Raw genomic sequence first — 24352 nt, 5'->3', positions numbered from 1 at the left:
ATATACAGACTTAAACACACAATCTTACATTAACACACAATTTTACACAAAATATTTATTGGTATATATACACAAAAAAAAACAATGAAGGCACTTGGATAACAATAACATATTTGCATACAACTTTTTTAGTTTAATATAGCCTAATAAATAAAATAATTATTTAAAAAAAATAATAATTGAGAAGGAGATGGCGTCTCACTATCAAGGAAGTGAAAGCCAGGACTTCCAACTAACAAATGACTTAGTAGTGTTTAACATTGAGCACATCACTGTTCAGCTGGTTCTTATAAATGTCTATTCATATGATGGTTTGTGTGTCATTGGAAAACAAAATACCATTTTAAGAAGAAATAACATTGTTTTCAATGTAAAGTTTCATTTTGCAGGAGAATTGAGGGGTTTTGCCAATTGTGCAATAAAAACAACAGTAGTTGACCACTGTGCTGTACAATACCAAACTAAAATTAACATTAAAATATAAACAATAAAGACCGCAATGCAATGAGATATGATGCAAATTTAAATAGCAAGTTTTTGCTCAAAACTCACTTTAATGTGGCTTTTCACAATGCAGCACATTTGCTTCAACTCTTTCGGTATTTCACGGAGCCTCTGTCGAAGTCCGTTAGTGCCTCAGTGACAACTTCTCTCAGAGAAGACGTCGATCTCAGCTGTCAATCATGACGTCACACCCCCTGTTTTTATAGCATCAAATAACTAACTAAAACTAAACTCATTTTAAAAACGAACACTTGAAATGAAATCATTGTGATAATAACTGCTTTCAGTGACAAACTAACTTTGGGGAAAAAATATTTGAAGTGTAATTTTATTGTTTAGTTTGCCTCACGTCCATTAGAAAACACAGAGGGGCAACTACACTGGGACCGGTCACCGGCAGTGTTGCCGCGGGTTGATTTTTTTATTCCGCGGGTTAAAGGTTTAACATATTGCATCAGTTATATTTAGCTGAAATGGTTGTGTTGAAATAAATATTTTACTTTAGCCAATTCATATTCCACCAATGATAACAAGGATTCTAGGATGAAGACATAAGCAATATCGTATCAGCATTACTGTGCTGATAAGCGCACACTTTGTGAGGTACAGTGGCACTGCTGGGCTTGTTCGCTAATAATTAACATTTAATGAGGAATATCTTGCAATGTTTATTTTACATTATTTTTAATTTGAAATGAATTTCACAAGTTTGTGGTTCACTTCCACTGGAGTTGTAATTCTGCATTTTCCCGCCCGCATCCATTACGTTTTTAATCGATTGCGGCACTCTGAGAGACACCACGCCTCCTAAATCTGGGAAATGGTCAAAATATGGAAAGAAATACAGTAAAGAGTGGGAACGTGAAGATGGCATTAAGGAGTGGATACAACGGATAGTGGATATTAAAAAAAAGGATTACCAGGATCCACTGAAGGATTTGGTTCATCAGCTGTCAATCTTAAGGTAAGATGATTTTATTTATGAAAATAGACTGTTTATAATTACTTATACAGTTCTTTTAGTATAAATGGTGTGTAGTGCATAACACTACCATAAAATGTGTATTGGAGTGTTATATTTAGATTTTTTGGTATTGGGTTAGTTTTGGGCTGTTTGGATTGGCCATTGGGCTACTTTTGGGCTATTTTTGATTGGCCATTGGGCTGTTTTTGTTACGAAAACCTGGCAACCCTGGTCACCGGGGGGGCGGTCAAGGCGCGAAAGCTTCAGTTTCTGAGAGGGGTGCTGCAGGCTTGGCCCATCACTGGTAGTCAAGAGTACAGGCAATGGCAGCAGGCAGCCCAAACAAACAAACGCAACAAGGCAGGGAACAAAGAGTAATCCAGACCCAGGCAAGTAATCAAAAACCAGAAGACAAGAGACCAGGGAGAACACTCAGAATTGCAGTGTTCACTAAACAAGACTAAGCAATGAGTGACAGAATCACACAGGCTTTTATAGTGTGAGCTAAAAAGGTAAATGAGACAGGTAGATGTAATCAGTAATGATGTGTCTGGGCAGTGAGTATTGTGGGTAATGTAGTCTGTGGTGATATGGCATTAGTCTGAGGTGGAGTGGCCTACACGAGCACTCTCACTGCTGATCGTGATATAGCCCCCTTCCTAAAGAGTGGCTTCTAGACACTCTTATAATTATCCTGGAGGGAGGTAAAGCGGAAGGCCGGGCCAATGGAGCAGAAGAGGCCTGTAGACTGAGGGAGAGCAGAAGGCCAGGGAGAAGAAGGCTGAGCAGATGGGCTTGAAAACACCCATGGAGCAAGTGGCCCGGCTGGAGACTGAGTCCTCTCGGGGCAGAAGACTGAGTCCAATTTTTCAAGTTATTTCGGATAATTTTCATGATTTTTATAAGCCAGTGAGGATGTGATAGTGCTATAAACTATATTCTGACAGGATTTGGTCTCTGAGAATGGGTTCTGACAGGAAAGATATTTTCTGATGTACTTTTTCAAGTTATTTCGAATAATTTTCATGATTTTTATAAGCTAGTGAGGATGTGATAGTGTTATAAACTATATTCTGACAGGATTTGGTCTCAGAGAATGGGATTTGACAGGAAAAAATATTTTCTGATGTACTTTTTCAAGTTATTTCGAATAATTTTCATTATTTTTATAAGCCAGTGACGATGTGATAGTTTTATAAACTATTTTCTGACAGGATTTGGTCTCTGAGAATGGGTTCTGACAAGAAAAAATATTTTCTGATGTACCTTTTCAAGTTATTTCGAATAATTTTCATGATTTTTATAAGCCGGTGACGAAGTCATAGTGTTATAAACTATATTCTGACAGGATTTGGTCTCAGAGAATGGGTTCTGACAGGAAAAAATAACATTTATGTAAAATATGGGTCACGGGTCATTTACCTTTTGACTAAACAATCATTACCTTTTACAATGAAAATAAAACATTTAGGGAAAAAGATGAAATGTTTGAAGTAATTTAATTAAAAATAAACAAAATCATAACATCATCATTAATTAAAATAAATAAAATGTAAATTTATAACATTCAATGTTTGACTCTTTTTGATATTTGACTCTTTTTGATCTTTTTGACAATGTTTTTTTGTCTTTTCTTTCCTTTGTCAACAGCAGCTTACAACCCCAAAACTGACATAGCAAGTAAGTATATTTTTGATTCACCTTTAGACATCACCACATTACTATTATTATTAATTATTATAATAATAGTAGTTATTATTACTAAGAATTTTTTCTTCTTTTTCACAGAATGGCACATCTATACACAAGGCCTGACAAACTTGTGCTGAAATGTGTGCAAACACAGATGCAAAGGAGGGCTGCTACATTTATCAGGCGTGACAGAAATATTGAAATTAGTACACTTAATAAGTACTCTGTATGCGCCCTCACAGATGGGAGTAGGGCCATTCTTCACAAGAAGAAAGGCCCTACTCCTGAATTTGAGGAGGGGGCATCGTACATTGTAAAAAATTACACCATGTCCAATAGACCTGGGCAGGTTTATATCCTGCTCAGGCAGACATCACTTAAATTCCGAACAGCTCCTCTGGTTGTGTCAGAGGAGGCAGAGAGAGCCGCCCTAGATGCCCTCTGCCCACCATCACATCCTGCCACTGGCGAGGAGGAGGACCTGTTTGTGAGGAGTAGCTATCTCTGTATTAAAGGCAAGGTGGAAAAAGTGAGTTATATATCTATATATCTGTCTGTCTATCTATCTATCTATCTATGACAAGCAAGAAATGAATTGAGATGCACATTGTTATGCATTATATATTTTGTTGCTTTTAAATTTACTTAAACTGGGTGTGTAAAATTTTACAATACATTACAATTAGAAAGGAGATACCCCTCGCTGCAGACTGTAGCGCGCTGACGTCACGAATATACGTCACGAATATTACGTATCGCATATTGCGCATGCGTGTACTATTTGCGTTATGCGGTGATGTCACGTGTTTTGATGTCTTGTTTGACGTCCCACGTCTTTAAAATGCATGAGAAAACTTGACATAATAGGTTAATAAAATGTTAAAAACGCTAAAGTAATAAAAAAAAACAGCAAAACGGAGTACACATATCCTTGGTTTTGACCATGCCATCTGATATAATTATAAGGAATTACAGAGTATACTCTGTAATGGCTGTGTATTTTATTTAAACTAAGTGTAGTTTAGATTACAACTCTTTATTGTCCACGCAGGTGGAAATTCATCTTTAGCCTCACAAAAATTATTAATTTGAATTCCCAATTCAATACAGCAAACACACGAAGAAACTTGCAAGAATTACATGCCCCATGCATTACAAACGTATAAACTAATTACACTAAAACCATAAATAAAATAAGTAATATCACTAAATAAATAAATAACCACCCTTAGTAACATAATGTACATAGATCATTAATTGTATAAAATAATGGCAGATGGTATAAATGTGTTATTTTCACATTATGTTTTAGCCTACGTTGTTCTTCTTTATTTTTGTGTATTATATTTTTTTGGACAGTTTCTGTTGCTTTGACAATACGGCATGTAAAACATTTATGCCAATAAAGTAGTTTGATGTTAAACTGACTACATACAGTACATTTTCAGTACTGTAAGCAAAGCAGACATCACTTTTATCATTATAATTACAGAATTATGTACACATACAGATTATCATACACACATATACAAAGTACAAACATTATCATTTTTTATATCGCATACACACAAAACAATCCATTCTAATCTACTCAGCCTGAAATTTCCCTCCATCATTAAAAAAAACATTCAACCCGAGCAATAGCCCTCATCCTCGTTATCTGGATGAAATCACCCCAGGACTCGCCATCCGCCATCAGGAGCAGACCCGGGTGGGCAGTCCTTGAAGAGTGCAGTGCAAGCAGTGTCAATGAGCAGGGCACCCCAAACTCTTGTCTGTGTTCTGTGGAAAATGCACACCAGTTCTAGACACCTAATTTAGATAAAATATAGCACAAACAATGTTGAATAATTTTGAAGAAAGGCATTAACATGGTACAGGGTCATACCAGGACAATATTTTAAAATGCATTATTGGAAGAAGTTAGACAAAGATATGCTTGAGTGTTATTAGCTTTGTCTGTAAAGTAACTAAGAGACTTATTTTATTAAGAATAAAAACAAGATAAAAAAATTCTCAAGACAAACTTTAGATTGAGAAAGCCTAGCCTGAAAGTTTGAAATAATTTCAATATATGAAGTTTGAAGATTCATTAGTTCAAAGTAGTTTACAAACTGAAAGTTTACAGTCTATCAGAAACAAAAACATGATAAATAGACACAGACAGACACATTACAGACTGGCATGACATGCAGAGAGACAGACACATTACAGACTGGCATGACATGCAGACAGACAGACATTACAGACAGACACATTACAGACTGGCATGACATGCAGACAGACAGACAGACACATTACAGACTGGCATGACATGCAGACAGACAGACAGACAGACAAATTACAGACTGGCATGACATGCAGACAGACAGACATTACAGACAGACACATTACAGACTGGCATGACATGCAGAGAGACAGACACATTACAGACTGGCATGACATGCAGACAGACAGACATTACAGACAGACACATTACAGACTGGCATGACATGCAGACAGACAAATTACAGACTGGCATGACATGCAGACAGACAGACATTACAGACAGACACATTACAGACTGGCATGACATGCAGACAGACAGACACATTACAGACTGGCACGACATGCAGACAGACAGACACATTACAGACTGGCATGACATGCAGGCAGACAGACACATTACAGACTGGCATGACATGCAGACAGACAGACACATTACAGACTGGCATGACATGCAGACAGACAGACATTACAGACAGACACATTACAGACTGGCATGACATGCAGACAGACAGACACATTACAGACTGGCATGACATGCAGACAGACAGACATTACAGACAGACACATTACAGACTGGCATGACATGCAGACAGACAGACACATTACAGACTGGCACGACATGCAGACAGACAGACACATTACAGACTGGCACGACATGCAGACAGACAGACATTACAGACAGACACATTACAGACTGGCATGACATGCAGACAGACAGACACATTACAGACTGGCATGACATGCAGACAGACAGACACATTACAGACTGGCACGACATGCAGACAGACAGACAGACACATTACAGACTGGGATGACATGCAGGCAGACAGACAGATATTTGATTTGTTTTCAACATAAATTCCCATAATTTTATTAATTCTTTTGAGACTCCAATTTACATTTGCATTCCATGTAAATGCATCTCTGTTTAAAGATGTTTAAATATCTATTTGGAAAAACAAGACAAAAATTAGGATTTTTTATTTATTTTTTTGCAATGTATGCAATAATCAATGACATGACTTCCTTAATTTAAGTCTTTCTGCTCTATTTTAAGACATCTTCAAAGCATTAATTTGTTTAGAGGCACACATGTTAAACATTAATAAATTAAACATTTATGACGCTCTATATGGCATCCCTAACAATTAAAAGCTGTTAACACAAACACACAATTGTTAAAAATAACATAAATACACTGCTTATTGACTTACTGCCATGGAATCCATACCTTTCGAGCAAACGCTAACATCATCCTCAGGTGATTGAAGTTGAAAATGAATATACGCGCATGCGCGAATACACAAAAGTGACATCATCGGCGCGCATGCGTATTAAATACCGACGAAACGTCACTTTGCGCATGTGCGCTAACACATTCGTGACGCAATATTCGTGACGTCACCGCGCTACAGTCTGCAGCGAGGAGTATTTGTTAGAAAGGGCAAACTCATATTAAGATTATACTATACTTAAGAAATTAAGAAATACTATACTGTACCTGGTATTTGTCACATGCCTGTCCTGTCTTGTGTGCACATGTGGGTTTTTGTTAGTTGAGCTTGTGCTCCTGTCATTGTCTGATCCCTCCCCCCTTATAAGCTCCTTGTGTTTGCCAGTCTGGGTTGGATCCTTGTTTCATGTTTGCGTCTCCCCTTCCTCCTGTGATTTCTATTTGGTATGTTTGAGTTTTTGTTTTATGTTCTATATTGTGTTTTAGCCCCCTCGTGGGTGTTTTGTTTTGTATTTGTCTTATTTTTGCAATAAATTATCATTTTTCCATGCACTTGAGTCCTCGCACCATTTCCAATGTCTGTGACGTAACAGTATTGTACTGAGCCACTGCGCTTTACTTTTGCAGTTGCAGAAACCAAGGATGACCCAGACGGAGGTTCCAATCTTGGACATCAAGATGAGGTGTGGGGAAAAGCTCCTTGAGGTCTCTCTATGGAGGGACCAAGCGTTGATTGACCTGCACGAAGGTGACATCATGCATCTGAGCCACCTTCGTGCAACAGTATTTCCTAGTGGAGATGGCAAACTGCAGTCATCGAACTATACAACAGTCAAGGTACTTATGATAATCAATCAATCTATCCATCTATCATCTGTTTATCAATCCAGCTATCAAATTTGTTAATTACACACACACACACACACACACAATAATGTACCCAGATAGCACACATACGTCGGGCCGATGTCGGCGCGATGCACAAAGTTCCATCGGAAAGACATCGATCAGAGAGCGTTTGCTAATTGGGACAAAGTCGCCGAGACATCGGCATTTGATCGCGAATGCTGTCCGGCCGACGTGTGGACGATGCAAAACAGCAAATCCTGGCCACTATTCATGGGCTTTCTAGGACCTTTATTTAGGTCGAACCTTTCGGGTTACACCCAGATAGCACACTGGCATAGAATCAACGATACTCACGGCATTAAAGACCAACGTCACACACTCCATTCAAAACATCAATCTACGCAGATACTTTACTTACCTTATGCTGAATGACGTTGATGTCAGTTGAGTGAAACACGATGTTGATTTCAGTTTGGTACAGTTAACATTAACACATTTTCTGTTTTAAAAATAGCAAATACTTAATACTAATAAGATACATTAGCCTGTTTATGTAATAATCACACATAGCATTCAGTTAACATTGTTTTAATATTTACAGAGCAGTTACAGATAGCCTACATGTTTAGAGCAAACAATCTATATAAATATTCAATATGACAATATAATAGAAAAGGCATTTAATAGAAAAATATATATAATAGAAAAGGCATTTACATTCAAATACACAAAGAGGTAGGCTATACAGGTACATAAATTAAAAGCAAAATTTACTCAAGAACAACTGATCATGTACCAGACACATTATTTTTATTGGAGCACAAAAGGATATGTCAGTCAGAACATAATGAGACTCAAATGACAGGTTCTTTTCTAATGGTGACTGAGACTATGTGACTCTTTTTGTGTTACACAAAATAAATGCATATGGGTGAGTAGATGGTTTATAAAGAAAGCTTACCCTTGAAAATGTAGGGCAGAAGAATATTGCAGATGAATTGGTTTTCTTTTGCAACTATTGCAGCCTACTATCAGCAAGTGTAAACTCCTTGGTGAAAAAGGTGACAAAGATGTAACCCACATTTTCAATAGCATAGAGAAAATATTTTTATTTACTTTAAAAAATAAAATGCATATTATGAGCCAAAAAAGAGGTTTAAACCACACTGAAAAGTCATTATTAAATACCGATGAGAAGGATGCAATACTAGAGAAACTGGAAAATTAAAGTTTGACCATTGATTGGACGAGAAATACTGATCGAGTCTGCAAAGTCCAGCCAATCTCTTGAATTAAATATCAATTGTATATATATTGACTACAAACAGAATTAATAGTTGTTAATGAAATAGGTTTGGCATTGGTAAATTGAGACTGGAAAAAATATAACCAGAACATCGACTCAAGCTATGCATGTGCTGTATAATATCGAGTATTATTTTAGCAAAACTAAGCACTGCTGACAGTGGAGAAAATTTCAGTAAAGTCACTGAGAAAATGTATTAGGATTTGTAAACTTGTAGTTTTCTTTTCTCTCACAAACACAACAGTTACATTTGTACTAATCCTATTCTACAAATCACAAATTAATAAAATTGTGGGCTCATTTTTTCCATCAAGGGGGAAAAAATCATACTCACGATCTCACATCATCTAACAAGTAAAATTTGTCCATGGCTTCACACTTTTGATACATGTGTGCACCAAACGCAGAATAAAGGTACGGTCACACTACACTTTACATTACATTGACGAGAAACCTTTGTATTAAAGTCAAGTAGATATTTTTTTTATATTTTGAATATACTGTTTTTAAATGTTGAATTCATGTTTATATAAAGACTCTGCAGAGCATGAAGTCATATCATGTTTTGTCATGTTTTTATCATTTGTTAATTTGTAGAATAGGACTTGTGCACCACCAGAAAATAATTTGAAAAGGTTTAACTGTTGTGTTCTTTGTAAGAGAAAGAAAAGTTTGCAACTTCTAAAAAAAACATTTTTTCTGACTTTAAGGGTGCTTTCACACCTGCCTTATTTAGTTCAGTTGAATCGTACTAGAGTTCATTTCCCTCTTTGGTGCGGTTCGTTTGGTGAAAGCAGCAATCGCACTCGGGTGCGCACCAAAAGCGGACTAAACAAGCGTACCGAGACCTCCTTGAAGAGCTGGTCTCGGTGCGCTTTCAAACGAACTCTGAAACGCGGTTAGCTGGTGGTGAGAACTTGATCCGACCTCGAACAGAACCAACTGCAAAAGTACTGATAATATTTTGACTAAACCAGCTGCCGTAGTTAGCTGCGCTGACATTATGTGCATGACATTATTACCTGATAGATCGTTGGAAATATTTTCGGAATGAGCGTGTCAGAGTTAAGAATAATTAATGCACGCCTCCGATTGAAGTGACGAGTGATGTGCGCTCGCCGTCTGCAATACGTTGTTTTCAAGTCGCATCCGCGCTTCATTATAGAAAGGTATTGTTTGCATACTGTGGTTAATACACAATATGTAGTAGATTATGGCCAGGGACAAAACCTGCCCGCAGTCGTCCTTCTATAGTGTTATAGTTTGCTGGCTTTTCCTCTTCTGTTGAAATTTTCCCACAAAGTAAATTCTGACCAATCGAAAAGCAGTTTAGGTAATACACCATGGCCAATGAGTGATGTGGATGTTGTCACGTGTTTCAACTGGTTCGGACCAAAGCAATCAGTGTGGTGTGAAAAGGAACCAAAAAAGCTGTAAAATGCAACAATGTATTATTTAATTGTTTGGCCTTGGTTCGGACCAAATTAACTGAACTAGAGATGTGAAAGCACCCTAAGTGCACTGATGTGTGACTATTCTTTACAACTACAAATCCCACTGTCACAGGTGTTCAGTTTTTCAATAATAATACCCTCACAGAACAGGGTATTGATCAGCCATCCATGCAAAAGCAGAGGTCAGTGTGGTGGACTGTTGGTACATCTGTCCAGGCCAACATTTGATGTCTTCATGCCTTCAACTGGGGATTCCCAGAGAACCTGTAACAAAAAGAGTACAGTTCAAAATCCATTGTACATACTCATTACAAAGTATTGAATCTGGTTACACAAATTATCATACAAGGTTCAATTTAACTTTAGCTCAATATACAATATTTGCAGCATAATATTGCACAAAAGGCACGGTTTTGTCTTGCACTCTGAATATTCCATTAATTTGGCAATTTGTGACAAGCCCAGTGACATTGTCACATTTTCTTCTCTATTTAATTTTTATACAAAATGAATGATTAATGTAAAATATAAACAATTACATAACTAAACTGGAAAAATATTAGGGATGTCACAATTCTCAATATAATATTGACCCATTCGGTACGACACCCTTGGATCAGTAGGCGCTTGTAGTGTTGTCACGATACCAAAATTATGACTTCGATACGATATCAGACTAAAATATCGATATATCGATACTAAATCGATACCACAGTAAAAAAAATAAATAAATAAATAAATAAGATGCTTAATATGACAACAGAACTTATTATTCATTGTTATTTTTTACTAAAAATTCATGTGGCCAGCATGTTCCTTAGGGTTGGGCATCGTTTTGATTTGAACAATTATTGATCAATTGATCAATTTATTTAAAATTATCTCACAAATTTTTTTACAATGGGGGGGGGGGGGGTATTTTTTACAATGGGGTAATTGTGTTGCAATAGCTTACACACAGCACAAGAAAGCTTGATTTCGAATGGTAAATTGAATGTAAAAAGACGAGTAAACAGTAATAAAATAAGAACAAATAAACAGATTACAAACAATAGCACAAATAAATGCAATAGAATAGAAGATAAAAATTAAAAAGACTGCTTTATTTTTTTAGGTAGGTCTAACATTCAGATAAGAAACTGAATTTAAAAAATGCATAGTAATTACATTTAAAACAACATTGGATAATGTTCTTTGTAAAAAATTCAATAGCGTACAGATGAAACTATTAAAGTTACACAAGTTGATCAGTCAAGAGCAGTTGATCGTTTGTCTTTTTGTAGTTTGAATAACAAATGACTGCGGTCCCTTTAAGACTAACAGACGCATGGATCCTAAACACTGTTCCTGTTACTCGTTCTTCTTGAACTGTTTGCGACTGTGTTTACGTTAATACTCTTCCAGATGTGCACTGATCATTCTTTGAGTGTATTTGACCAATAATATGCTGGAAAAGGAAGCAAATGTTTGCACTTGTATCATGTCAGAGGCGGCTTTATTACGGTAGGCTATGTGTGTGTGCGCTTCAGATGTGGAGCAAGAAATCTGCGGGCATTAGTAGGCTAGAATTAATTTATGTGCAATCCTGCGCGAAATTCAGACCGATCACACACTAACACTAACACACTGTCATGAGGAAAAAGTTCAGCAGAACGCGCGTTCGCCGTGCTCAGAGGTTAACCGGGCTGAGTAAGAATATGCCGGTGTGTGTCAGCTCGCTGACGGTCGGAGAGGAGAGCGCAGCTAATATCGATACTGTAAAAACTGAGAATCGTATCGTTTCAGATATTCCAGTATCGATATATATCGAAATATCGATATTTTTGACAACACTAGGCGCTTGTGTATTGCATTAATTTCTGTGCATTTTATTTCTCTCTGAATTGGCTCTGTTTTGTGTGCCAATGAGTCTATGCTGATATGAGCAAAATATCCAATCACGATGCACTAAAGTTAGGGGGTGTTTAGCCACGGATGCAATGCTGGTGTCTTAGAGCGGTGAAGTGAGGCTGCAGTGCGCACCTCCATCGTTTAAACCTGTGGTGTGGGTGGGGTGTGCGATATAAAGTTAAAGAGTTAGTTCACCCAAAATTAACCCAATAACCCAATAAATTCTGTCATAATTCCTCATGTGGTTGGACACCGGTCAGACCTCCGTTCATCTTCACACACAGATGAAGATATTAGTGTTGAAATCCGATGATTTGATTTGATTTAATGGTTTATTTGAAAGGGGACAGTGCAATTTCATAAAACACATGAACAAACATGGTTAAAAAAGCCAGAATTAGCTAAAAGGCTATTTTTCATCTGTAGTCCCCTGGCCAAGATGTAAAAAAAGCAATTAAATACATATAAAAATATGTATCAGTTTGCTCAGAAAGGCCTTCACTGACACCAATGTCATTTCCTCTCTCAAGACCCATAAAGGCACTAAAGACGGCGTTACAAAGCCCATCTCACTACAGTGGCTCTATAATCATTTTATGATAGTAAAGTAGTAAGTAAGGTAGTACTTTTTCAAAGTTCAGGAACTTTCGAGGGCGGGACTTGGGCGCTGAACATGCTGATTGGTTGAGCTCACGCAGCATTTTATTTCAACCGCGCGTTCGTCTCAGCCATCTTACGTGCAATGTCTGTAATAGCTGATAATAATATACATTGTCATTTTAAATCTAGCTTTACAAGCTTTCTGAATATGCTGCTGAATCTGCATATTAGTGCTCTTTTCTGTCATAACCAGCAAAAGCAGCACAGCTTGAATCTCTTCCATACTTGTTATTCATTTTTTTTCACCATGTAAACGACCTGACCGATTACTTTTAAGTGTGCGTTCTTACATGACGTGACAGCGCGCGCCGCGCTCATGTTGACAAGAGAGAATAGTTCATTTTTCTGAGGGGTAAACATTTTATTTCGTAAGTTATGAAGATAATGTTGGAATAATGACACAGCGTATATTGCCCCAGGCAGTTTTTACTTTAACTGCGCCTGACAGAAGATTTTTTTTTCTGAGATGATTATTACACTTTACAACAAATAAATAGCTATAAATAATACTGTATTAGTCCTGGTGGCTGTTAAGAGTTGCTATGGCTACAGTTAACACATTCCAGCTGCTGGAGAAAACAGCGGTGACATTTTTGATGCGGCAGACAAGCTGCATGTGACAAAATGATTGCGATTGAAAGTCATCACATGTAAACACCAGATCAGTTTAGATAACGGCTCATGTAGACAGTCCACTAAATCTTTCAATCGGTATACACAAAAATGATTTCTGTCCGACATTGATGGAGGAGCAGTCGCGCAGTAGGTTACATCACCAGACTAATTTGCCTAATCTTCTCGGAACTTTAGATCGCGGTCGAAATGCAGACAGTTGCAGGTTTGGGGGGGGTCTTGATGAGTATCTGCTTGGATACTCATCAAGATGGACATGTTGACATACTTCTTGTGCGAGTTTGTCCGTTTAAGCGCAAGACTTGTAAGAGAACTGAATATTTGCGCGCTGTGAGACGTGCGCGCTCTCGGATGATGCACAGAGACAGATCTTCTCAAAGCGCGCTAGAGTTCTCATTCGTGTCTTCTGGCTCTACACGCGGGTGATGAAGGTGAAAATGACTGGTTTTTCTTTTATTATCACTGTTGTTGTAGTGTATAACTGAGGAGCCAGTACGTGTATCCATCGACAGGATAATTTAATAAACAAAGCATAATTTTCAAGTTATAACCCATATTATATAGTTCGGCCATATTGTTTTGGTGATGAAAGTCTTTTGGCAGAAAGCCGAAAATTTGGTGCATCCCTACTAAATAATGACTTCTATAGTGATGGGTGATTTTAAAACACTTCTTCCTGAAGCATCCGAGCATATCGATTCATGACCAAACTGCTGAAATCACGTGACTTTGACGATCCGAATCATGATTCGATACTGATTCATAACGGTTCGAAGCTTCAGGAAGCGGTGTTTTGAAAACAGCCATCACTATATAAGTCGTTATTTTGCTTTTTTTGGCGGACAAAAACTATTCTCATCGCTTCATAAAATTAGTGTAGAACCACTGTAGTGAGATTTTTCATTTTTGGGTGAACTAACCCATTAAATTCATATAACAAGATTATAACAGATAATTCCATTAGATTTTGAAAAATGTAATTCAATTTTGTGGAAAAGTTTTCCTTAATTTAAGTGCGTTCAATAGCTTTGTTTTTGAGTGTATTTTCCAGACTAACAATGTAACATTAAATCTATCAAAATAAATTAAAGGGATAGTTCACCCAAAAATTAAAATGTGATGTTTATCTGCTGACCCGCAGGGCATCTGAGATGTAGGTGTGTTTGTTTTTTCAGTAGAACTCAGATGAAGATTTTTAACTTTGACATGCATTATACGAGCGATATTAATCCTTATTACACGGCTCTGTGAAATACTTGATTCTGATTGGTCAATCGCGCATTCCAGCGGTACGTTATTTCCAGAGAACACCCGCTCATACGGGTACTACGAGTTACTTGACCGGTACTACTTCTATGCTTAACGCTGGCGCCATCTTGTGGCTTAAACAGCCCGAAGACTTCAAGGCAGGTTTCCTTTATAATGTTTTTAATATAGATATTTTTCTTACCCAAACGCATCGATTCGAATCAGAAGGCTCTATTAACCCATCGGAGCCGTGTGGAGCACGTTATTTGACGGACAGCTGCATTTTTATGGACTTCAAACACAACTACAACTAGACTACTGCTTGGATTAACGTTAGCCTGGACTTTTAAATATAACTCCGATTGTATTTGTCTGAAAGAAGAATGTCATATACACCTATAATGACTTGAGGGTGAGTAAATCATTGGCTTGGTTTCATTTTTGGGTGAACTAACCCTTTCAGCATTCATTTTCAACATTTAGCAGCAATAGATAAAGGCTTAAAGCAGGTTGGAACTGTTTTTCTTCGCTGAAGCTTTGCGTAAGAACTAATAAAATATTTAATCTCAAGACAATATTTTGTGTCTAATAATTATTTATTTGAGAATAGTAGCCGTGTAATAAGCGGGATAATGTACACCCAGCCGGTTGTTATCGCAGAATAAACCCCTTCAGAGTGATGCAAGACCCCTCCGCTTCGCGTCGGGGTCCTGATCACTCTGTCGGGGTTTATTCTGCGATAACAACCGGCTGGGTGTACATTATCCCTTACATATTAAACCCTGTGGCTCGTGGCTACACATCGAAACGATCGGTTTCTGTGATAAACACAACTGTATTTGTTATTTTTTTACCTCATATAAGACGAATCTCATTTAGGATGAGTAGGTCAAAATCCCGGCGCGAACGTAGATGCCTCATTCGACCGATCCATCGAGGCACTAATAAGGCATATATCTATGATCGCACCGGGTTTTGACCTTCTTAGATGGAACTAATGGCGTTGGGAATACTAGATGAGATTCGTCTGATATGAGGTAAAAAATAACACAAATACTGGTGTGCTTCTCACAGAAAGTGATCGTTTTGTGTTTTAACACATCAATGTGTCGCCACGTGCCGCTGTGTTTAATATGGATTCCTAAGTCTTTGTGTTTTTTACTCTCATAGAAATACACCCCATTGACATGCATTATATGAGCAACAGCTAAGTTAAAAATCTTCATTTGTGTTCTACTGAAGAAATAAACACACCTACATCTCGGAAGCCCAGCAGATAAACAGCACAGTCTAATTTTTTGAGTGAACTATACCTTTAATACAGATTGAAGCCTGTTGTTTTCAGTCTTTTGATCTGGGATAGTGGCAGCTATTGGGAAACTCACCATCTTCATGTACTAATTGTAGATGTCATCAAGGCCTTGTCCTGAAAAATCTCAGCACCAAACGCTGGGCTTTATATCTGATCTGGTAATAAGAGCACAGCAATAACTGTAAGAACTCTAATGATATCTTTACCCTCTGACACTGTATTGTGATATAATTCAAACATTTTAGAGGCTAATAGTATGAGCAGTGAGTACGCTGAAAAATAACTTAAATGCCTAAAGTTGTTGACCGCCTGAACCACAGTCAGCATTTAAAGTATTTAAGTATTTAGTAAAAGTATTTAAGACCATAACATCCTGTTATCATAATAGTTAATCATAAATACAAACTATAACACATTACATTTGTCACCTTGTCTAATTTTGCTGATTATTTTACCCTAAAGGCTTTTCAGACGGTCTTACTGTAACAACATGGAGTTAATGTTTCTAAAATGTACAGACCCCCAACTTTTGAACAGTAGTATCATTTTTGAGGTTTTGCTTACCAGTCATCTAGTTTTTAGCCTGAGATTTTCTTCAACAGGAGTGCAGGCCATCAGCATGGAAGAATCTAGGAACATAAACAATTTATCACAGAGCCTATATAATGTCAGGCTTATTAGAAGGAAACAAGCTAGAGCAGAGGTGAAACGCAGATAAGAGAAAGTAGAATATGCAGAGTATACATACAATAATTTCTTAACATAATTTGTTTTAGGCTTACTTCATTTTACATTGCTCAGTGTTACTTACGTGTGGTTGTCAGAACCTTGCAAACTGTAATAAAAAATAATTTTGCAAAAGTAAATAACATGCAGGGTGATGTAGGTAAAATATTTATTATGGTAACACTTTGGTATGAGAAACATTCACTTAACTTTTGCCTCAAATTCATAATTTACTGCTTAATAGATAGTAAGGTAGTTGTTGTAGCGTTTAAGTTTAGTTAGATACCAGGAAGAATTTAGGGATGTTGTAGTATAAGGTCATGCATTAATATGTGCTTAATAATACTAATAAACAGCAAATGTGCAAGCTAAGAATTGTTCACCTTACTAAAGTGTTACCTTTTGTAGAAAAAATACTAAAGATTTAATGAGATTTTACCCTTCTCTGTCAGCAGCCCATGGGACCATCCTTTGCCTCCGTTGTTGTATTATTATTTTTTTTACTGAAATCACAGGGGGGAAAAAAATGAACGTAATTGGTATTAAATAATTAAACATTAAATGTAATTTAGGTTGTTGTTGTTGTTTTTTTTACCGTCAAAGATCATTTCATTTGATTTTGGCGTTTCCTGTAATAACATTAACTTATAGTGAAGTTAGGTTAAATAAATTAGCTCACTTCCAATAACCCATTGACAGACTACCAGCAAACCTAAAAAAAACTATCAAAGCCTCTCTTCTGCACATAAAGACGTGATTAAAAACTCACTTTCATTAGAGCTAAAGTATATTAGCAAACTGCTAATAAAAAACGGTTGAGATGCTAACGGACTTTTTCAAAGACACTGAACAATTTTAATGAAGTAAATATTCGACAGAAGCGTGTCAATTACAGTAAGAAACGTGTACGGAACAGTTTTATATTATTTGTGTTATGTTTATGGACTAAACTTACCTGAAAGCAGCGAAAATAACAGGAGCGTGTCCGTTACTGTGCTGTTGCTGGCTTGCTGCAAACTCCGGCCCGTTTCCATGGTAACTTCCAGTGTTTGACTGTTCAACGCACGCCCGTCAAAGTCACGCAGCAGCATTACGTAAATAAACACGTACATTACCAATTTAATGAACAGTCAGTTTATTTATCAGATGATGACAAATGTTCAGACAGTTTGGCAACTCAAAAAACTTTGGCACAAGAGTATGCACCATTTCTGACTAAAAACTGTGAGGAATTCTTGGAGTGAAAACTGCGATTACAAACTGCCTGTTTTTTTTTCTGATTTCCTCAAGTGAAAATTTACCTAAAACCCACAGATGGCGTCGCGTCGCTTCGTCTTTCTCTCGGGTTGGTGGCAAAGAGATGAATGGGCATCATGAGCAAACAACAGATAAACACAGCATCGGCCTCCAGTATATTGGGCCGACCCAAAGCCGACGAGCTGGAAATAAAGCGATATTCGCGTATGCCTGGCCGATACTTATTCGATGTTATGATTTGGAGGCCGACGTCCGCTCTGGGGCCGACGTCGGCCAGACGTATGTGTGCTATCTGGGTAATAATTATTGTTACTTTTGTATAATCCAGATCGAGGAGGTTGAACCTGTAGAGTTGGAAATCGAAGTCATTGGGGTCACAGAAATTGAAGACGCCTGTCATATGTTAAGCAGCTGTGACACAATATTTAAGGTCCCACCACACCTTTACTTTGGAAACATTGATCAAATAATCAAGGAGCTGCCCATGAAAATTATCATAAAACATATCAATAAAAGAGTGGTCAATTTCATCACACTGGTTACACACACTGATTAGTAATAATAATAATAATAATAAATAAATGTATATAGTTATGTTTGTTTGTTTTTGTGCTGAATGTTTTTATCTAGTTTTAAAATGTAGCCTACAGCTATTGTTCAATGTTCCTATTTATTTATCTATTTTTAAATTTACTGTAATTTTTATTGTTCATATTTAATTATCTAGTTTTAAATTCACTGCCATTGTTCAGACACTGTAAATTTTAACAAACTATTTTATTATAAACATTCCTTGCCATTCAACTGTGTCTCTCTCTGTAATATTCTGGCTAGACCACTGGTCAGTATGTTTCTTTTTAGGGGAAAATCATACCCTTTATATTGTAATTCACTCATTAACTAAATATATATCATCATTTATTCTGCATAATTGGAAGTTTTTAATACACAGACACACGCATACATATATAAACATTGATACAAGTGATCACCCGGATTTAGATCTGCATCTCAACATCTATATGGTTCACTGGATCTTTGGTAAGGTAAGTGGTGTAAATATATTTAAACATATCATTATAATATTTTAATCCTATCCAGATCGTTTAAAAGTTATTTCAAATTGAATCATGCATTTTACATACGCAATCATGATATTTCCCGCGACTCAGGGCATGGTAATGGTGTAAATATAACATCAAAACTATCAATCTATGAGTAAAATTATGAGGGAAAAAAACAAGTTACACACTTAGAAAACAGAATTTGGAAACGTATGATTGTTTTGGGAAAATATTCGCAGCATCAGGAGTGTCGAATTCAGTGCCATCTTTTCTGATATAATTTAAAAAGTGTGTAGCAATAAATTCAGAGTGATAATAATAATAAAAGTAAATGGTGGATAGGACGTTTGAATTAATCAGTTGAATCTCAATAATGACTCGCTCAACAAAACTGACTTGTTGTTGAAAACTGACGGTTTTCATTTCACTTTTCAATTTCGAATTATTTCAAAAATAAATGTATTCAACATTTTTTTAAACAAAGCATTATTTATATCCTTAATTAGGTAGCTAATTAAGTCATTATTAATCCCCAGTGAGATGCATTAAACAATGCTATTTTAGATGCTATAAATGCTGGTTCTGTATTTCCTCCAGAAATCTAAAGCAGCATCTAAAATAGCATTGTTTAATGCATCAGCTGATCAGCATTGCAAAGATGAATTTTGATAGATTCATCAGCTTTATTGTGTCTTGAATCTATCAATATATATATATATATATATATATATATATATATATATATATATATATATATATATATATATATATATATATATATATGTAATAATATAGATCTATTAAGATAATTTATGTCGTAATTCAGCTTTTCCAATTGCTAGAATCGAATGCAACATTTGAATGATTTGAAGAGAATAGATCATGCACACTCATGTCATGTTGTTTAGAAAAAAATCACATTTTTTTTTCCCTTAGGACCTGAATTGGCTGTCAGATCAAGGAGACATGCAAAATCAACTTAACTGTTATTTCTCTCGTAAATGAATAAGCAGTTTGAATGAATGGTTGAATCAGTGACTCGCTCAATAAAAGTGAATTGCTGCCATCTAGTGGCGGTTTTAAATAACAGACTTTTTCGGGATCACTGTGAACGCCACAAAACATTATTAATACCCTTTATTAATTAGCTCTTAATAGGACAATTCACCATGACGTCACAACAGTAATAAATGTTCTTCCGGGTGGCAAAAGCGAAGCGTTCCTATGGCAACGCTAGTAAATTGCTTGGGATTCAGACATAGTTAACATGATTATTGAGTGACTGATTAATTAATTCAGGAGATAGCAATACACGAAATGCCTAACCTTGCTCCAGTAGATGTAGCGCTAGTCTACTACCATCATTTTTAAATGAGCCTCAGCCTACCATTGAGCAGTTATTTTAGTGACTGTTGCTGTTTGAATTACAATATGTTAGACTATCGTAGATGGTCTATTTCCCTGTTATCTAACTATTTAACTGTTCCCTGCTTTTCAACAAATCATTTGCACACATTTTTTCTTTATTTTTTGTATCTGAAGCTATAGTAGCAACATTGAAAGCTCCGGTGTCTGTGTTTAACACAAAAGCTTGTGTGATCGCGGCCAGTGTAGTGCCGAATTCTGACCCTGCCAGATTATTACCCCCCTACTATTGGTAGGTTTAGGGTTAGTTGTGGGGGAGGGGTTAGGATTAGGGGTGGGGTTAGGATTAGGCAATCAGGTAGTGACTTCAATGGGGGGGGGGGAACGCGGTGCAAACAGTCGTGCCGTGTAAGTTACCAGCTGATTTGATGCGATGATCAACTTGACTCGTAGCATCTGCAATATCTCACGAACTCCCGATATATACTCAGTATCAAAAATCATCTTTGCATTGCTGAGAAGAAACATCTGAAATAGCATCATTAAGGATAATCCAGCTCAAAGGGGATTAATAATTACTTAAGAGACCATTTCAGAATGTTTGTAAACAATCGGCACCAGGATACTTCCGGGTGGCAGAACGCGAACGGCTTCTATTGACAAACTGAAGAGATCCAGCGGCTACTGTAAACAGTTACATAGTTAAGAACATTGTTGTTGATTAAAGTTGAAACTATGACGAAAACGTGTTGTGTTTGGGGTTGCGCCGTCAGATATACAGCAAAAGGTGTAGGATTTTATCATGGTTTTTGGAGGAAATTGGAGCACTCTTCATGTGATATTAGTCAACGATTTTAAAATAAAAAATATAAAATAAAATTATTAGACCACCATTTACTTTTATTATTACAATGAATTTATTGGAACTCTTTAACATATGATTTTAAATGTATTATCAAAAAACGAAGCTGAACACGTGGGTTTTTGACTGCTATACATTTTACCTGCCAGAAGATGGCACTGTTTTCAACATTTCGGATGGTCTTTTCCCGAAACAAACATAACAGCTCATATGTTTTCATAATCCATGGTTTTGGTATGTTTGAGTAATTTACGTATTTCGTAATATAAATAAATTTACTCATAAATTGAAAAATCTCGAGGGAACCAGAGGGGCGGGCGGGGTTTTTACATAATGCTGAGTCGCGGGAACGATGTGATTAAGTGCATGGTTTGCTTTCATAATATAGTACAGCTCTATCATTTATAAACCTATGTATACGCAGGATAATACATCAATATGTTTGTAAATCGCGATTTCAAAATAAGGTAAAATAGCTTTCTCTAGGTTTGCATGTGATGTCAACGTGTTCTTGTTCAAGAAAAAAAGTGTAAAGTGACGTTTGATACTTTTTTGAAACTATTATTGTTGTCTCATTGTTATTATACATGTATTTAATAGGGCTGCACAATTAATCAAAATTAAATCAAAATCAAGATTTGCTGCGTTCTCTTCTTTTCATTAAACACGGCTCCATCTGTGAAAACACTGCGAGTTGAGTCCCTTAAACAACACAAGATAGCTTTAATTATAAAGAATCAAGTTTAATATGATAAAAAAAACACTACATACAAATGTGCATGCATAGTTTTGTAATAAAATATTAGAAAAATATAACATTAACAACTGATTAGTAATAAATATGAAAATATAATTGATTTGTAAAAAAAAAAAACAGAAACAACTTTTGAACAAAAAAGGTTTATTTTTTTCATTGTCCAAGGGATTCCTCGGCCTCAACGAGATCCGTGGTCGGAACTTGCTCGAGTCTCAGAACATGATGGTTTTTATGCTTGACTTTTACTGTGATCGGAAGCTGCTGTACCAAGTCACATGACATGCAGCATAAATTGTATACGTTTTACTAATTCATTCCCTTGATTAGTTAAAGCATGTGCACTATTTACAAATCAAGGGAATTAATTAGTAAAACATACAACATTTATGAACCATTATACGCATTAGTACATTGTGCGCATGATTTATAAATTCTGTAAGTTTCACTAATTCATTACCTCGAATGAATATATATATGTCGAATTATATATATATATATGTATATATATATATATATATATATATATATATATATATATATATATATAATATATATGTGTGTGTGTTTTATATATAATTTATATATCGAGGAAACGCAATAGTGAATTACGCACATTATTTATATATTGAGGGAATGCAATAGTAAAACGTCCGCATGATTTACTTTTTTTTCTTGCATGTCATGTGCGGTGGCTCCGTAAGACTCACCTAAATTATCAGGGAACTCTAGGACCATGATTGAGAAACACAGGTGCAATAGCTTACAATTGCAATTACAAGTGAATTTAAAAGCATGAATGAATATGAATATGAATAATGAATATATAAATGAATATCCCGATTTACTCACTTTCTCAACCTTTCCCTTCCGACTGAGGTGCCCTGTGCGTGTGTAGAGGTCCTCTTCTTCACCAGCAATATTTTGTGAAGGAGGAAAGAGGGCCTCCTTGGCAGCTCTTTCAGCCTCCTCAGCAACAGCCAATGAGGTTGAATGGAATTTCCGGGTTGCCCGAGTAACAAAAATGCATGGCCGCCCGTACTTTTTGGATAGGGTGTAATTTTTGATCACATAGGACCCACCCTCTTCAAATTCCGGGTCGCTCCCGTTTTTAATTGACAGGTATACGGTTACCATCTGTTAAGGCACCCATAGACGTTACTTTATATGTGCCCACATCTATTTTACCATCAACCACCACAAAAGTCAGTGCTTTTTGGGTTTTTGAGGGGGTGCCTGATTATTGTACGGGGTTGCCATCCTAAGAGAAATACAAACAAAAGACAAAGGTTAGTGTTTAAAATTTGTTTTAAAACAAATGTATGTTTTTAAAAAGCGTATGTTTGATTGTTTATACAAAATGTGCTCAATCACTTTTATAATTTGGTCTGCCAGAGACTGTCCAATTAGTCATTGAAAGCATTATTTGTCTAAACACCATGACTATTAATACATTTCATATTATATATTTCTGTTACTGTATTATATTGTTTTTGTTTTCTTTATAGTGTTATTTGTCATTTCTAAGTAGGCCTGCACTTTCTGTCTGTACTTTTCTTCTGCACCGGAAGTTCCTTGTCAGAAAAGCCAAATTGCTTGTTCCTCTTATTGCCTTAATAAGAATGATTCTGAAAAGCTAATGTATATTAATTGGCATGACAATTTCTGACAGGATAGTGCTTTTGTTAATGACTTGTGACTACATTGTGTTTACACATAATGGGGGTTTATAAATAGACACTGATTTATATACATAAGTGACTTGACATCAAATTGTACTAATAATAACTGTTAAAAGGTTATGAAGATGGCAGTAATAACAGTTGACAGTTTAAGTTACTCCATTACAGGATAACTTCTTTGAGGCACTTTTCAACTCCACAAGACATTGCATGAATGGCCACCATAAAATTTGATATAAACCTTTTCAAAATCACAGATATGATTCCTTCTAAGATAAACTAAAGTGTCTCATAAAACCACTTTATGCTGTCAGAAAAAAAATTCTGTCAGTGAGTATGACTTTTTCCAGCAAAATTGATTAGTGCGATGTGTCATCGACGGACTACCACAACCAAATAAGAAAAATGCTGGCGAACGATAGCGGAAGCCCTTCAGGAACCCGGTGGGTAACGTTACTGGAATGTAAACTTAAAAGATGTTTTACAAATACGTTGTGGTGGCAAGCTTTTACTACTGGCTAATAACAAAATATTTAATATAAAAAGAACAATATTTTACCTTAAGTTCTCTTTGGAGGATTGATAGCCCATAATGTCCTCTTCCAGCAAGCCAGGAACATGTTCTTTG

The 24352-nt window shown here is 36.3% G+C and overlaps 1 long non-coding RNA gene across 1 annotated transcript; it reads left to right on the top strand.

Annotated features, from left to right (window-relative positions):
• The first annotated feature begins 3584 nt into the window (after positions 1-3584).
• LOC137075961 (uncharacterized) lies at positions 3585-18434 on the top strand. The gene is made up of 3 exons (XR_010905132.1): positions 3585-3689; positions 7290-7499; positions 18326-18434. It is a non-coding gene; the product is annotated as an uncharacterized lncRNA (long non-coding RNA).
• Positions 18435-24352: the final 5918 nt, after the last annotated feature.

Source organism: Pseudorasbora parva, chromosome 5, assembly GCF_024679245.1.
Source record: "Pseudorasbora parva isolate DD20220531a chromosome 5, ASM2467924v1, whole genome shotgun sequence".
Lineage (NCBI taxonomy): Eukaryota > Metazoa > Chordata > Actinopteri > Cypriniformes > Gobionidae > Pseudorasbora > Pseudorasbora parva.
This window is presented reverse-complemented; position numbering and strand designations above follow the sequence as displayed.